We start from the raw sequence: 18,903 nt of genomic DNA on the forward strand, positions 1-18,903 counted from the left end.
TCTTTCTGGTTATTGCACTTAGTATAATACCAAATTGAAGAGGATACAAAATAATAAATAAGATATTTTGTGTTCAAGGATTGGAAGAAAAAATACTGTTAAAATGTCTCTATTACCAAAAGCCATCTACAAATTCAATGCAATTTCTAAAAAAATTCCAATGACATTTTTCACAGAAATAGAAAAACAATTCTAAAACTTGTGTGGAACCACAAAGACTTTGAATAGCCAATGTAATCCTGAGAAGGATTATCAAAGCTCCAAGAATCACACATCCTGATTTAAAATTATACTACAAAGCTATAGTAATCAAAACAGTACAGTATTGGTACAAAAATAAACAGGTAGACCAATGGAACAGAATTGAAAGTCTAGAAGAAAATCCGGATGTATATGGTGAACTAATATTTGACAAGGCAGCCAAGAACACTCAGTACAAAAGTCTCTTCAACACTCAGTGGGAAAGTCCCTTCAATAAATGGTGCTAAAGAAACTAGGTATTCACATGCAGAAGAAAGAAATTTTCCCTATGTGATACCATTCACAAAAATTAACTTATAATTCATTAAAGACTTAAACATAAGACTGGAAACCATAAAACTTCTAAAAGGAAACATAGGCAGAAGTTTTTATCTTGATTAAGTCCCAAAAGTTCATTTTCACTTTTGTTTCCCTTGCCTTTGGAGATGCATCTTAAAAGAAGTTGCTGTGACCAATGTCAAAAATGTTACTGCTTATGTTCTCCTCTAGGATTTTGATGGACTCCTGTCTCACATTGAGGTCTTTCATCCATTTAGGGTTTATTATTGTGTATGGTGTAAGAGAATGGTAAAGTTCCATTCTTCTGTATATAGCTGTCGAATTTTCCCAACACTATTTATTGAAGAGACTGTCTTCTCAAAAAATGGCTAAAATTAACAAGTCAGGAAACTACAGATATTCACAAGGATGCAGAAAAAGGGGAACCCTCCTACACTGTGGTTAGATATTTGGATATATCAAAAAAATTGGATATTTATTCCTGCTTTGTTGAAGATTAGTGGAGCATAGAGTTGAGGATCCATATCTGGGCTCTCTATTTTGTTCCACTGATCTATGTGTCTGCTTTTGTGCCAGTACCATGCTATCTTGGTGATCACAGTTTTGTAATATAGCGTGAAATCAGGCAATGTGATGCCCCCTGCTTTGTTTTTATTTTTTAACATTTCCTTGGTGATTTGGGGTCTTTTCTGGTTCCATACAAATTTTAGGGTTGTATGTTCCAGCACTTTGAAAAATGATGATGGTATTTTGATTGGGATGGCATTGAAAGTATAGGTTGCTCTGGGTAGCATAGACATTTTTTTTTAATTTTTTATTTTTTATAGCATAGACATTTTAACAATGTTTATTCTTCCTAATCCACGAGTGTGAGATAGTTTTCCATCTTTTTGTGTCTTCTTCAATTTCCTTCATAAATGTTCTGTAGTTTCTAAAATATAGATCTTTTAATTTTTTGGTTAGGTCTATCTCAAGGTATCTCGAGGTTTTGTTGCTATTTTAAATGGAATCACTTCCCTAATTTCTCTTTCTACAGTAACGTTGTTAGGTGTAGGAAAGCAACTGATTTCTGTGCATTGGTTTTGTATCCTGCCATATTACTGAATTGCTGTATGAGCGCAGTAATTTGGGGGTGGAGTATTTTGAGTTTTCACATAAAGTATCATATCATCTGTGAAGAGAGAGAGTTTGATTTCTTCTTTGCCAATTTAAATACCTCCTATTTCTTTTTGCTGTCTGATTGTTGTTGTTAGGACTTCCAGTACTATGTTGAACAATAGTGGTGAGAGTGGGCATCCTTGTCATGTTCCTGATCTTAAGGGAAAGGCTCTCAGCTTCTGTACAGCAAAGAAAACAGTCAACAAAACAAAGAGACAACCCATGTAATGGGAGAAGATATTTGCAATGACACCTGGTATCCAAGATCTATGTGCTGAGTGCTGTGAGATGTGTAAGCCTGGTGATTCACAGACCTTTACCTCTGGGGCAAATAATACATTATATGCTAATAAAAATAATTAAATAAAAAAGAACTTCTCAAAGCCAACACCCAAAAAATAAATAATCAAGTCAAAAAATGGGCAGAAGACATGAACAAACATTCTCCAAAGAAGACATAGAAATGGCTAACAGACATACGTGAAAATATTCAACATCATTAGCCAGCAGGGAAATTCAAGTCAAAAACCACATTGAGGTACCATCTTACAAGAGTTAGAATGGCAAAAATTGAAAGGCAGGAAACAACAAATGTTGGAGAGGTTGTGAAGAAGGAGGAACCCTCTTACACTCTTGGTGGGAATGCAAATTGGTACAGCCACTTTTTAAAACAGTGTGGAGGTGCCTCAAAAAGTTAAAAATAGAGCTACTCTACGACCCAGCAATTGCACTACTGTAGTGAAAAGAAAGGCCACATGAACCCCAATGTTCATCACAACAATGTCCACAATAGCCAAAGTATGGAAGGAGCTGAGGTGCCCTTCAACAGATGAATGGATAAAGAAGATGTGGTCCATATATACAATGGAATATTACTCAGGCATCAGAAAGGATGAATACCCAACTTTTGCATTGACATGGATGGAACTGGAGGAGATTATGCTAAGTGAAATAAGTCAAACAGAAAAAGACAATTATCATATAGTTTCATTTATTTGTGGAACATAAGGAATAGCATGGAGGACATTAGGAGAAGGAAGGGAAAAACAAAAGGGGGAAACAAAGGGAGAAACGAATCATGAGAGACTATGGACTCTGAGAAACAAACTGAGGGTTTTAGAAGGGAGAGGAGTAGGGGGATGGGTGAACCTCATGTTGAGTATTAAGGAGGGCACAGATTGCATGGAACACTGGGTGTTATACACAAACAATGAATCAGGAACAGTACATCAAAAACTAATGATGTACTGTATGGTGACTACATACATGGTGACATAATAAAAAAATTCTGCATTTGCAAAACTAACATATAACAGCTATCTTGAAGGATATCAAATCCACTGCTAAGCGATTTGATTCGAAAACACTGAAAACCTTAGTCACTATATCTGCACAAAATAGAGGCTCATATAGAATGAAGATGAGGTAGACTTTGACCTTGTGAGGAGTCTCAGTGTGCACACTAGTGTGATACTTCTAAAGGCTGGTCTGCTAAGCCAGAAAGTAGAATTTTAAATGAGTTTGTCCGTAGTCTTTAACTGTAGCACAATTCCATTGGAAGAGGAAACAAATGTTTTCTGGATTGATCCCCCAATCCTGCAACTACTGCTTCTGTAAGCTACCACTATCTTGTTTCTACCAGATGAGTAACACAGTAATGCCATCTCTAACCACTGGGCTTCTCCAACCACATTCAAGGACACATAAGAAATCCAGTTCCTTTCCCTTAAGAGTTGCTGTCCTAGAAACAGGGATACAATCTTCTTGCCATCCTACAGAGGGGACAGAAGGCCAATCAGCATGGGAACCATTTCTAAGTGATGTAGGAGACTGATGGCTTCCAAAGGAAAGACAGGCTGCTGGCTCTGCCATATGGACTTCAATTCCTGGACATTCATTCACCCCTTTGGGAGAGAGTTGAGATGGCATCCTTTCAATGGGTACAGCCTTTCTGCAACCTTGGCTCTATTTCTTAGCTCTTAGAGGGTGGGTAACAAGCAAACTTTTCCAGTAGAAGGCTGTGTTTCTGGTTGCCAAAAATGCACTTGGACATGGAACTGTTGCAGAAGGCCTCTGGGGGAGCCTCTGTGTTTTTGCAGGGTTGTGGGTTGCTAGGTCTGGGATAACTTGGGGCAGGCTGCATTGCTCACAAATCCTTAAATGAAGTGTATCAGCAGAGGAACACAGGATAAACTTCCCTGGCTTTTCTGTCATGGTTGGCAAAGCCAACTATAGAGCTGCCATGTCAAAGACCTCATGCAAGGTATGTCCAGCTGAAAGCATGGAACGACTTGGTCAGACCAGATGGCTGGTCAGTGTGGGAGTGAGCCAGTCATCTACCAATGCTTGCTTAAGGTAATTTGAAACATTTTTTAATAATAATTTTATTAAAACAACTTTCCACCTGCTTCTAAATAGCAGAGAAGCCAAGTCTACATAACTAGGGAGAATTTCATTACAGTGGAAACTGTCTTACACACATTGTTTTCTTTTGTAGTCCAGTAACTATGCTCTGCAGAGACATCAGGCTGAGACTTCCCAGGATGCACCACATCAATGATGCCAGTGTCAACCTGGATTCTCAGAGAACCTGAAATCTGATTCGATTTATAATGTGATCTGCTTGGTTGCTAGAACAAACAGAATGCCTTCCTGCAGCCCTAATGAAAGGCTTATGTCAGCATCTGGATATACCCTCTGGATATAGCCCCACTACTCAGTAGAGTGAATCTTCCCTGCATTGGATGGATGCTTCTGAAGACACCAACATGTCTTAACAATGGCTAGCTGACTCAGAGAACTTTCTTTAACTTGTGGGGATTGGTATTTGAGGTTCCAGATCTGTTCCTAACTTAACAGCATGGAAAATCTGTCTCCACAGCTGCCCAGTGTGCTCTGATGAACATGGAAATAAAGGTGTATTTAGATGTCCACACAACACAATGGGAGAAATTATGTTATTTCGCCAAGTGGCTGTTTTGATGCCCTTCCCCTTCTCTGGCTGAAATTATTGCCATAATCTCCTAATGATCTCCCTTCTCCCCCACCCCCCACCATCCCCTTAGTCTGTTCTCAACACAGCAGCCAAAGTCATGGTGTTCAGACCTAGGTCAGATCATGTCACTGCTCTGTTCAGAACCTTCCAAAGACTTCACACATCACTCAGAGTAAATAAAAGTGGAAGTTCCCAAGCTAACCTGTAAGGCCTTATTGATTCTAACATCATCTCTTGCTGTTCTTCTCTTTCTGCTCAGTTACACTGGTCTCCTTGCTCTTTCTGGGCACATTCCTACCTTGGATCCTTATTCTCACTTTTTTTTTGTGGTGGGGGGGGTGGTAACCAGATGAGTCGCTCTGGATTTGCTTCAATACAGTCTTCTCAGTGAACCCTTCTCTGACTCCTCCTAACCTACTAGCACCCCCCTCTCTGCTTCTTTGTCTACTTTTTCACTCTGGTATTTATCAATGTCTAATACACTATATATTTCACTCATCTGTTTCATTTATTGTCTTTTCTGGACAAATAACCTCTGGGAGCATTGATTTTTGCCTAATTTGTTCTCTGTTGAATCCTTGTGATCTAAAGTGTGTTTGATATAAGCACTCAGCAAATATGCGTTCAGTAAATGAATTGTATCACTTAATTCTCTCAAAAAACATGTGAAGCAGACTCTGCTATGTTCATCTTACCGACAAAGAAAATAAGGCCTAGACAGATTAAGTGACTTGCCCAAGGTTGCATTGATTGTCATCAAGGTTTCCTCACCCTGTTCCTTTACTGTGGGGCACCATTATATTGCTTCTCCTGACAGCATGCATACTATGCAATATTCCTAAATTCAGTAGCTTTCAGATACAGTCCTACCACCTCTAACAATACCTAGTTGCTTCCACACCAGTTCCTAGAGACTAAAGTTATCAACACTTGACCATAATTCCTCTTAGGTTTTCCAAAGTAAAGAGCCATACATTTTCATGTATGAAAAAAATTCCCTTCTCTGTCAACAATGGAATGCGAGTGAATGCTTTTAGCCCAGCCCAGTCAGATACTAAATAGAAATTACAAATGAGAGCATTCTAAGTACACTGTCCATAACATATTGGCTATAAAATGTTACTTATCATAAAGCTTTTTTATTATGTGTGCTTCCTGACCACTCCAGGTAAGAATGTCGACCTTAGACTCAGAAAGTCCCACTTCAAATTTCAATTCTGCTGTATGCTAGGTGAGTGACCAAGGGTAAACTACTTAGGTATCTGTTTGACAAGACTTCCTCTAACTATTTAATATTTTTTTAAAGATTTTATTTATTTATTTGACAGACAGAGATCACAAGTAGACAGAGAGGCAGGCAGAGAGAGAGGAGGAAGCAGGCTCCCCAATGAGCAGAGAGCCCGATGTGGGGCTCGATCCCAGGACTCTGGGAACATGACCCAAGCCGAAGGCAAAGGCTTTAACCCACTGAGCCACCCAGGCACCCCAATTATTTAATATTTTTAAAAGATTTTTATAGTACATTATTAGTTTTTAGTATAATGTTCAATGATTCATTAGTTGCATATAGCACCAGTGCTCATCACATTATAATAAAAAAAAGAAAAACAAAAACAAAACACAAGACTTCCTAACCACAGAGGACGGTTTTAAGTAGTGAACGAGATTATATTCCTGAAGCACTGGTGAACGTGATGAGAATGCACAGAGCATTTAGATATAATAAGGACACGGTAACATAATTATCCAGAGTAGGGATCTAAAGAAGACCCATGGCTAGTGGCTTGTCTCCATTTCATGGTTATAGCCACACTCTTGATCCCAGAAAACCTATTTAATAAATGAATCCACTACTGATACATTAGCCCAAGTTAGAGTGTGTGAATTAATTCACTACTATGGCTAAAAAAGAAAAGAAAATCATCAAATCATCAATCAATTTTAAAAATGTTAACAAACTTCCATTATGTTCTCTTCATTACCAGGTCCTGCGCTTAAAAAAAAGAAAAGAAATCTGCATAAAAAACAGTATAGTAGTATATTTGTGGAGATGAATATTTATAAAGGGAAAAAATGTTAATAGAACCCTCCAGTAAGTGGGTAGGGCCAAAAATACCCCAGTGGCCATCAGCATTAAAGAGGTACAGATTCTTCCCAGAAAAGGAGGATTCTGAGTAGAGGTGATACTTTGGGCTAGCCTTACATGGGAGCTGGATCTGAATAAGTAGCAGGAAAGCAGATGTATCTTTAGAGGAATAGGCTGGGCTGAGAGTTGAACCTGAAAAGAAGAATAGGGTCAGAAACTAGAACTCCTTGAATGACAGTTGAAGAACTTTGGATTGATCTTACAAGCAATGGGAGAATGGGTCAGTGTTTAAGAAGAAGAATGGTATGGAATCAAAGAAAGCTGGAATGTTGGAGCTAGAAGTTGTCTCATCCAGTTCAGCCTCCACACAGGAATGAGAAGGAAATTGAGGACCAAAAAATGAAGTGACTTGACCAAGAGACCATGTCAGTCAATCCTTGACAAAATCAAGACCCACTCAGGTCTGATTCCTAGTCTGGTATGCTTTCTACCGTGTGATCTTCACAAAAGGGCAGCACATCCATGACTAATTTTAGAGATCATAAAACAAAACAAAAAAGTCTTGTATCGCCCATCCTATCTCCTTATGTGGGAAAAAACCATAAATATAAAATGTACTTTTCCTGTTGCTAAATTTAAAAATCATTATATGATCTAAGATAATTAGGTCCAGTGTTCTAGTGAGTAAAAGAGAGGAACAAGAGTTAACAAGTATCTATGCTTGTCCTTCCAATAGCCTGAAATCAAATGATACTTGCTTTTTCTTCACATTGGATCCTCTCTCCTTGAAATCTCACTTCTTCCCTTCATCCATTATTCAATCAGAAGGTTATCTATTTTTAAAAAAAGGTCTTAATTCCAGGTTTTATCCCTTGTCTGAGCCTTGCAACTAGGTCCTGGCTTGCCAAGAGCCAAGTTCTTTTGCTTCTTCTTCTTCTTCTTCTTCTTTTTTTTTTTTTTTTTCTTTTTTAAGAAACTAGAATTGATTAGGTCTTAGTTGGAATAAATTTTGTTTTTAATTTACATAATTGAAATAAAATTTAAACTTCTGCCTGGTGTATTGAGAGGAGTCAAATAATAAGTTGACAGTGAAATTGTTGTCCCTCCATATGGCCGAGGACTGCATGGGAGTATGATTTGTCTGGACCAAGAAGTGATGATGGAGATGACCTTGTGATAGGCTGAATGCTGGATGGGGATCTGGTATGGATACAAAATATGTTTCTCCAGAAATTATTTCCTGCAAACAAAATACCTCACTCTACTGAATTCTTGGATGTGCTTTTGTTTGTACCTCTGTTAATGGAAGGTTGGCAGGTGAGTGGGTGAAGTAGACGACAAGATGATCTTAGAGATTCACCGAAGCCCTATAAGAACTTGATTCAATGTTAACCAAAATGTCTCAAAATCAGTTTTTCAGGATTTTAGTCATTAGGAGAAAAAAGTGTATGCCATTTTGCATTGTCTTTGTTCTTATACCTCATACTATATTCCATACTCGGAGACAACAAAGTATTAGCTTATTAAAGGCCCCGAGAAGTTCTACAGTAAGTAAACTTTGCTCAAACAGCTATTGCCCAAACTTATTTGATCGTGGGAATCCTTTCTTTTCCCTTAAGAAATTCCTAGTCTGGGGAGGAGTCAAGATGGCGGAGAAGTAGCAAGCTGAGACTGCTTCAGCTAGCCGGAGATCAGCTAGATAGCTTATCTAAAGATTGCAAACACCTGAAAATCCATCGGCAGATCGAAGAGAAGAAGAACAGCAATTCTGGAAACAGAAAAACAACCACTTTCTGAAAGGTAGGACCGGCGGAGAAGTGAATCCAAAGCGACGGGAAGATAGACCCCGGGGGGAGGGGCCGGCTCCCGGCAAGCGGCGGAGCAACCGCGCACAAAATCAGGACTTTTAAAAGTCTGTTCCGCGGAGGGACATCGCTCCAGAGGCTAAACCGGGGCGAAGCCCACGCGGGGTCAGCGTGGCCTCAGGTCCCGCAGGGTCACAGAAGGATCGGGGGTGTCTGAGTGTCGCAGAGCTTGCGGGTATTGGAACGGGAAAGCCGGCTACAGAGACAGAGCCGACAGTAAGCTCGCAGCTCCGTGTTACCTTGAACCGGTCGCAGGCTCGGTGAGCTCGGAGCGCGGCCGGAGGTCAGGCAGACGGGAGTAACTGGGCGCTGTTCTCTGAGGGCGCACTGAGGAGTGGGGCCCTGGGCTCTCGGCTCCTCCGGGCCGGAGACCAGGAGGCCGCCATTTGTATTCCCGTCCTCTGGAACTCTACGGAAAGCGCTCAGGGAACAAAAGCTCCTGAAAGCAAACCCGAGCGGATTACTCACCCCGGCCCCGGGTAAGGGCGGTGTAATTCCGCCTGGGGCAAAGACACTTGAAAATCACTACAACAGGCCCCTCCCCCAGAAGATCAACAAGAAATCCAGCCGAGACCAAGCTCACCTACCAAGGAGTGCGGTTTCAATACCAAGGAGAGCAGCAGAATTCCAGAGGAGGAGAAAGCCAAGCACGGAACTCATGGCTTTTTTCCTGTGATTTTTTTTAGTCTTGCAGTTAATTTAATTTTTTCTTTTTCATTTTTTTTTTTTTTTTTCTCGCCTTCGGGTAAAATTTTTTTTTTTTTTTAACTGTTACCTTTTTCTTTTTTAACGATTTTTTACTAGTTTATCTAATATATATATATATTTTTTTACATTTTTCTTAGGTGTTTTCTTTTTTAAAAAAAAATTCTTTTCTTTTTTTTTTTTTTTTTTTTTTTTTCTTTTTTCTTTCTTCCTTTTTGAACCTCTTTTTATCCCCTTTCTCCCCACTCACGATTTTGGATCTCTTCTAATTTGGCTAAAGCATATTTTCCTGGGGTTGTTGCCACCCTTTTAGTATTTTACTTGCCCCTTCATTTACTCTTATCTGGACAAAATGACAAGACGTAAAAATTCACCACAAAAAAAAGAACAAGAGGCAGTACCGAAGGCTAGGGACCTAATCAATACAGACATCGGTAATATGTCAGATCTAGAGTTCAGAATGACAATTCTCAAGGTTCTAGCCGGGCTCGAAAAAGGCATGGAAGATATTAGAGAAACCCTCTCGAGAGATATAAAAGCCCTTTCTGGAGAAATAAAAGAACTAAAATCTAACCAAGTTGAAATCAAAAAAGCTATTAATGAGGTGCAATCAAAAATGGAGGCTCTCACTGCTAGGATAAATGAGGCAGAAGAAAGAATTAGTGATATAGAAGACCAAATGACAGAGAATAAAGAAGCTGATCAAAAGAGGGACAAACAGCTACTGGACCACGAGGGGAGAATTCGAGAAATAAGTGACACCATAAGACGAAACAACATTAGAATAATTGGGATTCCAGAAGAAGAAGAAAGTGAGAGGGGAGCAGAAGGTATACTGGAGAGAATTATTGGGGAGAATTTCCCCAATATGGCAAAGGGAACAAGCATCAAAATTCAGGAGGTTCAGAGAATGCCCCTCAAAATAAATAAGAATAGGCCCACACCCCGTCACCTAATAGTAAAATTTACAAGTCTCAATGACAAAGAGAAAATCCTGAAAGCAGCCCGGGAAAAGAAGTCTGTAACATACAATGGTAAAAATATTAGATTGGCAGCTGACTTATCCACAGAGACCTGGCAGGCCAGAAAGAGCTGGCATGATATTTTCAGAGCACTAAACGAGAAAAACATGCAGCCAAGAATACTATATCCAGCTAGGCTATCATTGAAAATAGAAGGAGAGATTAAAAGCTTCCAGGACAAACAACAACTGAAAGAATTTGCAAATACCAAACCAGCTCTACAGGAAATATTGAAAGGGGTCCTCTAAGCAAAGAGAGAGCCTACAAGTGGTAGATCAGAAAGGAACAGAGACCATATACAGTAACAGTCACCTTACAGGCAATACAATGGCACTAAATTCATATCTCTCAATAGTTACCCTGAATGTGAATGGGCTAAATGCCCCTGTCAAAAGACACAGGGTATCAGAATGGATAAAAAAACAAAACCCATCTATATGTTGCCTCCAAGAAACACATTTTAAGCCCGAAGACACCTCCAGATTTAAAGTGAGGGGGTGGAAAAGAATTTACCATGCTAATGGACATCAGAAGAAAGCAGGAGTGGCAATCCTTATATCAGATCAATTAGATTTTAAGCCAAAGACTGTAATAAGAGATGAGGAAGGACACTATATCATACTCAAAGGGTCTGTCCAACAAGAAGATTTAACAATTTTAAATATCTATGCCCCCAACGTGGGAGCAGCCAACTATATAAACCAATTAATAACAAAATCAAAGAAACACATAAACAACAATACAATAATAGTAGGGGACTTTAATATTCCCCTCACTGAAATGGACAGATCATCCAAGCAAAAGATCAGCAAGGAAATAAAGGCCTTAAATGACACACTGGACCAGATGGACATCACAGATATATTCAGAATATTTCATCCCAAAGCAACAGAATACACATTCTTCTCTAGTGCACATGGTACATTCTCCAGAATAGATCACATCCTCGGTCCTAAATCAGGACTCAACCGGTATCAAAAGATTGGGATCATTCCCTGCATATTTTCAGACCACAATGCTCTAAAGCTAGAACTCAACCACAAAAGGAAGTTTGGAAAGAACCCAAATACATGGAGACTAAACAGTATCCTTCTAAAGAATGAATGGGTCAACCGGGAAATTAAAGAAGAATTGAAAAAAATCATGGAAACAAATGATAATGAAAATACAACGGTTCAAAATCTGTGGGACACAACAAAGGCAGTCCTGAGAGGAAAATATATAGCGGTACAAGCCTTTCTCAAGAAACAAGAAAGGTCTCAGGTACACAACCTAACCCTACACCTAAAGGAGCTGGAGAAGGAACAAGAAAGAAACCCTAAGCCCAGCAGGAGAAGAGAAATCATAAAGATCAGAGCAGAAATCAATGAAATAGAAACCAAAAAAACAATAGAACAAATCAACGAAACTAGGAGCTGGTTCTTTGAAAGAATTAATAAAATTGATAAACCCCTGGCCCGACTTATCAAAAAGAAAAGAGAAAGGACCCAAATAAATAAAATCATGAATGAAAGAGGAGAGATCACAACTAACACCAAGGAAATACAAACTATTATAAGAACATACTATGAGCAACTCTACGGCAATAAATTTGACAATCTGGAAGAAATGGATGCATTCCTAGAAACATATAAACTACCACAACTGAACCATGAAGAAATAGAAAGCCTGAACAGACCCATAACCAGTAAGGAGATTGAAACAGTCATTAAAAATCTCCAAACAAACAAAAGCCCAGGGCCAGACGGCTTCCCGGGGGAATTCTACCAAACATTTAAAGAAGAACTAATTCCTATTCTCCTGAAACTGTTCCAAAAAATAGAAATGGAAGGAAAACTTCCAAACTCATTTTATGAGGCCAGCATCACCTTGATCCCAAAACCAGACAAGGATCCCACCAAAAAAGAGAGCTATAGACCGATATCCTTGATGAACACAGATGCGAAAATACTCAACAAAATACTAGCCAATCGGATTCAACAGTACATTAAAAAGATTATTCACCACGACCAAGTGGGATTTATTCCAGGGCTGCAAGGTTGGTTCAACATCCGCAAATCAGTCAATGTGATACAACACATCAATAAAAGTAAGAACAAGAACCATATGATACTCTCAATAGATGCTGAAAAAGCATTTGACAAAGTACAACATCCCTTCCTGATCAAAACTCTTCAAAGTGTAGGGATAGAGGGCACATACCTCAATATCATCAAAGCCATCTATGAAAAACCCACCGCAAATATCATTCTCAATGGAGAAAAACTGAAAGCTTTTCCACTAAGGTCAGGAACACGGCAGGGATGTCCATTATCACCACTGCTATTCAACATCGTACTAGAGGTCCTAGCCTCAGCAATCAGACAACAAAAGGAAATTAAAGGCATCCAAATCGGCAAAGAAGAAGTCAAATTATCACTCTTCGCAGATGATATGATACTATATGTGGAAAACCCAAAAGACTCCACTCCAAAACTGCTAGAACTTATACAGGAATTCAGTAAAGTGTCAGGATATAAAATCAATGCACAGAAATCAGTTGCATTTCTCTACACCAACAGCAAGACAGAAGAAAGAGATATTAAGGAGTCAATCCCATTTACAATTGCATCCAAAACCATAAGATACCTAGGAATAAACCTAACCAAAGAGACACAGAATCTATACTCAGAAAACTATAAAGTACTCATGAAAGAAATTGAGGAAGACACAAAGAAATGGAAAAATGTTCCATGCTCCTGGATTGGAAGAATAAATATTGTGAAAATGTCTATGCTACCTAAAGCAATCTACACATTTAATGCAATTCCTATCAAAGTACCATCCATCTTTTTCAAAGAAATGGAACAAATAATTCTAAAATTTATATGGAACCAGAAAAGACCTCGAATAGCCAAAGGGATATTGAAAAAGAAAGCCAACGTTGGTGGCATCACAATTCCGGACTTCAAGCTCTATTACAAAGCTGTCATCATCAAGACAGCATGGTACTGGCACAAAAACAGACACATAGATCAATGGAACAGAATAGAGAGCCCAGAAATAGACCCTCAACTCTATGGTCAACTAATCTTCGACAAAGCAGGAAAGAATGTCCAATGGAAAAAAGACAGCCTTTTCAATAAATGGTGCTGGGAAAATTGGACAGCCACATGCAGAAAAATGAAATTGGACCATTTCCTTACACCACACACAAAAATAGACTCAAAATGGATGAAGGACCTCAATGTACGAAAGGAATCCATCAAAATCCTTGAGGAGAACACGGGCAGCAACCTCTTCGACCTCTGCCGCAGCAACATCTTCCTAGGAACAACGCAAAAGGCAAGGGAAGCAAGGGAAAAAATGAACTACTGGGATTTCATCAAGATCAAAAGCTTTTGCACAGCAAAGGAAACAGTTAACAAAATCAAAAGACAACTGACAGAATGGGAGAAGATATTTGCAAACGACATATCAGATAAAGGACTAGTGTCCAGAATCTATAAAGAACTTAGCAAACTCAACACCCAAAGAACAAATAATCCAATCAAGAAATGGGCAGAAGACATGAACAGACATTTCTGCAAAGAAGACATCCAGATGGCCAACAGACACATGAAAAAGTGCTCCATATCACTTGGCATCAGGGAAATACAAATCAAAACCACAATGAGATATCACCTCACACCAGTCAGAATGGCTAAAATCAACAAGTCAGGAAATGACAGATGCTGGCGAGGATGCGGAGAAAGGGGAACCCTCCTACACTGTTGGTGGGAATGCAAGCTGGTGCAGCCACTCTGGAAAACAGCATGGAGGTTCCTCAAAATGTTGAAAATAGAACTGCCCTATGACCCAGCAATTGCACTATTGGGTATTTACCCTAAAGATACAAATGTAGTGATCCAAAGGGACACATGCACCCGAATGTTTATAGCAGCAATGTCCACAATAGCCAAACTATGGAAAGAACCTAGATGTCCATCAACAGATGAATGGATCAAGAAGATGTGGTATATATACACAATGGAATACTATGCAGCCATCAAAAGAAATGAAATCTTGCCATTTGCAACAACATGGATGGAACTAGAGCGTATCATGCTTAGCGAAATAAGTCAAGCAGAGAAAGACAACTATCATATGATCTCCCTGATATGAGGAAGTGGTGATGCAACATGGAGGCTTAAGTGGGTAGAAGAATAAATGAAACAAGATGGGATTGGGAGGGAGACAAACCATAAGTGACTCTTAATCTCACAAAACAAACTGAGGGTTGCCGGGGGGAGGGGGTTGGGGAGAAGGGGGTGGGATTATGGACATTGGGGAGGGTATGTGATTTGGTGAGTGCTGTGAAGTGTGTAAACCTGGTGATTCACAGACCTGGGGATAAAAATATATGTATATAAAAAATATATGTTTATAAAAAATAAAAAAAAAAAAATAAAAATAAAAAAAAAAAAAAAAAAAAAAAAAAAAAAAAAAAAAAAAAAAAAAAAAAAAGAAATTCCTAGTCTGGTTTTCCTAAGTTTGTAATTTAGACAACAATGAGTGAAAAACAAAAGAATAAATACTGTAAGAACTTGTCATATTCCTTATCTGCTAACAAAGGAACATGATTCAGTAATTCATGATAGCATTCTCTAGAGAAGAAAAACACAAAGTGGTAAATATGATCTATAGTCACATAGGAAAGGCTACATGAAGGGATAATTATGGAAAAAGCTAAACATGACATGTTTTGACATTCAATAAATGATTCCAGAACTGCTCACCTGTTAGTTTGTTAAAATAATGTTATTTTAGAAAGTTCACATATTCTGAAGGTAAATTTCTATATAAAACAAATATTACTATATTTGTAAAAATACATTCAAATATAATGAAGAATTCACAGCAGAAATACAAAAGTCCTGTAAACTCCCTTTAGTATCAACAACCCCCACTTAACCATGTTTTCAATAAAGTCTTTTCTTACACATTATCATATTTGAGTCACTCAACTATTCTGATTCTCCAGTTTATACATAAAGGAAAGGAAAACTCAGAGAAGCTAAGTATAGGGGATGTGGTGTGCTAGCCACATTCCCCTTAGCACCAAGTGTCCCTTCTTCAGACAAAATTGTAGGCTACTCACAGATCATAGCTGAGCCCCTCCCTGGAAAGGAAGTTGATTTGTACAAAGTCAGGTCCCCTACCCAAGATAACCCTCATCTACTGACCTGACAGGATAAGGATACAAAGCTTCATCCCCTTGCCTCCATTCAGAACATCTCTGAAGGGCCTTCCCACATTCACTGTTTCTTTCTTTTTTTTTTTTTTAAAGATTTTATTTATTTATTTGACAGAGAGAGATCACAAGTAGGCAGAGAGGCAGGCAGAGAGAGAGAGAGAGAGGAGGAGGAAGCAGGCTCCCTGCTGAGCAGAGAGCCCGATGCGGGACTCGATCCCAGGACCCTGGGATCATGACCTGAGCCGAAGGCAACGGCTTTAACTCACTGAGCCACCAAGGCGCCCCCCACATTCACTCTTTCTAAACTGTAGCAACTTTGCCACAATTCCCTTTTACCTTACCCCATTTCTCATTCCCTCTTCCAGTACGGGTGTTTGGGTTTCCCCAGTTAAAATTCAGCATGCAAAACTCCACCACAGTGCCTGGTGCCGGGGGAACCAAACCTAATGTCTCCAACTAACCTGACTAAAGTTACCCTACTAGCAAATAATAAAAACAGAACCTGGATGCAAATTCTGTGCTCTGCCAGCACACCGATCTGCCACGTGGCAGGTGGGCCCATGAATGGATGTGACCTCTGCCCCCACATCTCCTGCCATAAGGCACCTCATTTGCTAACTTCAGTCACACTGGCCCCCTTTGCCTTCCTTGAACATGAAGCCATACTCAATCCCATCTTAGGGCTTTGCATTACCTCTCCCCTCAGTCTGGAAATTTCTTCCTCCAAATCATTACATGACTGGTTTTCTCATCATTCAGTGCTCAGATCCAAGAGCAACACATCAAAGATGCCTTCCAAATTAGGTAATTTACCTATTCTGGCCATTCTTCCCTAGCATACCACACTGTTGTATATTCATATTAGCCCTTACTACTCTGCCATTAGCTTATTCTTTTATTTGTATAATGTCTTCTCCCCCAGTGCTTGATCTGCAGAAAAATGTCATCCCTATGAGAGAAGGGACTTTATGAGTATTCTCAGTGTTTTGAATAATGGATCTCAAAGTGTGACCCATAAAACTCTGATCAAATTATTTTCATAATAAGACATTAAATGTCTTTTTTTTTTTCTTACTGTGTTGACATTTTGCTGTGATGTGTGAAAGCAATCGTAGGTAAAACCACTGGTTCCTTAGCACAAATCATGAAGTAGCCATGAAGCTGTACAGATAAGGACTCCTCACTTTAAGTTCCTTCCAGAAAAATAAATGAATAAAATAAAAAATGTTTTAAAAAGATTTTATTTATTTATTTAAGAGAGAGAGAGAGAGAGCACGAGCAAGGGGAGTGGGAGAGGGAGAGGCAGAAGCCAGCTCCCCAATGAGCAGGGAGTCCTGTGTGGGCCTTGATTCCAATACCCTAGGGTCATGACTTGAGCCAAAGACAGACGCTTAACCAACTGAGCCACCCAGCTCCCTCATAAAATAAAAACATTTATTAAAGAATGTTCTCAACAAAACAACAAAAAATGTTTAAAAATTGTGACTTTGGAGTACACATCTCTTTTATATTCCATGTGATAAAAGGAAAGCACCTATAAAGCATACCCCCTCAAAAATGGAGCATAATGGTTACCTTGAGGAAAAGCATTTCTGCAATTGTTTGGTTATAAGCAGCACTAGCTACATTTTTCATAAAACCCAATTGTTACTTGAAAGAACAACCAACAGTCAAATTATGGTCATTTACATTTGGATATACGGTAGACATTTTCTCAAAAATGAATAAAAATGACACTTTAAGGAAAACAGCTAACAGTATAGTTGATGACAAAATTGAAATTTTCCAGTGAAAATGAGAATTTTGGAAAATCACATCTGCCACTATCATTTTGACAGCATTGTAATACTTAAAGACTTTTTTGGGTATGATAGTGATATTAGCAAATGTGTGATTTAAAAATATCATATATAGTCTTTTGTAATGTGTCAACTTTTAGACTATCTGGATAACTCAGTGAACTATCATTTTCCAAGTGAATGACGGATACAGTTACAAAATTATGCATGGTTAAAGGGTCAGTTTCAAGTGCCACAATAGACTAATGTATTTTAATGTACCAGAGTATGAAAATGTAATTGATATGGTTTCAAATTCCTCCTTGCAACTAAGTTTTTTTTTTTTAAGATGTATTTATTTATTTATTGACAGAGAGATTGAGAGAGAGAGCACAAGTAGGCAGATTGGCGGGCAGAGGGGACAGGCAGAGGGAGAGGAAGAAGCAGGCTTCCCACTGAGCAGGAAGCAGGATGCAGGGCTTGATCCCAGGATCTGGGATCCTGACCTGAGCCAAAGGCAGCTGCTTAACCAACTGAGCCACCCAGGCACCCTGCAACTAAGTTTTAAGAACTTACTATTAATCAAGTTTTATTTTGGCATCAAAGAAGATTATCTACAATCATCTGAAAGGCTATCAAAATACTTTCCCTTTTCCGACTGCATAACTATATGAGCAGATTTTCTTTATATACTTTAACCAAAACACATATCACAACAGATTGAATGCAGCTATCAGATGAAGCCGGATACTAAAGAAGTTTGTGAAAATGTAAAACAATGTCATTTTTCTTACTATTTTTTGTGGTTTTGAAAAGCAAAACTATGCTATGATATTTATAAATGTTATTTGTGTTAACATGTTACTGATTTATTATTATTAAAGTCAATTGATCAATCTTTAAAAAGTTTTTGGGTTTTAACTTCTACACTGGTAAATATTGGTAAATGTTGACAGATAGAACCCACATAAACAGAAGTTCTTTGGGGTCCTCAATAATTTTTAAGTGCATAAGGGGATCCTAAGACCAAAAATTTTGAGAAACTCTGGCTTGAAATCAGTGCTGGCATAAGATTGACTTCAAAACTATTTATTGAATGATTCCAATATTTGTAAAAGGAAATAGGTAATAAAAATACACTCCCAGTTGGATTATAGATCAAGTCTCTGCACATTACAAAAATAGAATATTGTATTCATCTGACTGAATGCATATACTATCCTTGTAGCTCAGATTAGGTAGCTGTCAAGAAAGAGAATATCCATCCCAAGTTTGATGGCCTTGAAAGGAAATCTCCATTTCTTATGGACAGCCAAAATCTCAGGTATTTTTAGAATGCAGGAAGTCTGTCGGTTTAAAATTGGTTCTCATAAACCTGGCCTTGCCCAGTAGTGTTCTTTACCCATGTCCAAAGAACATTTATGAAAGGGAAGAATTCAGCACAGTTATGAACTCACATAGATATGAGTTCATATCTATTCTCTACCCATCAGATTGCCTAAAGACATGGTGGGAAGTGCTGTTTGAACAGGAAGTGTG

This window comes from Mustela lutreola, chromosome 8 (genome assembly GCF_030435805.1).
Source record: "Mustela lutreola isolate mMusLut2 chromosome 8, mMusLut2.pri, whole genome shotgun sequence".
In the NCBI taxonomy this organism is placed as follows: domain Eukaryota; kingdom Metazoa; phylum Chordata; class Mammalia; order Carnivora; family Mustelidae; genus Mustela; species Mustela lutreola.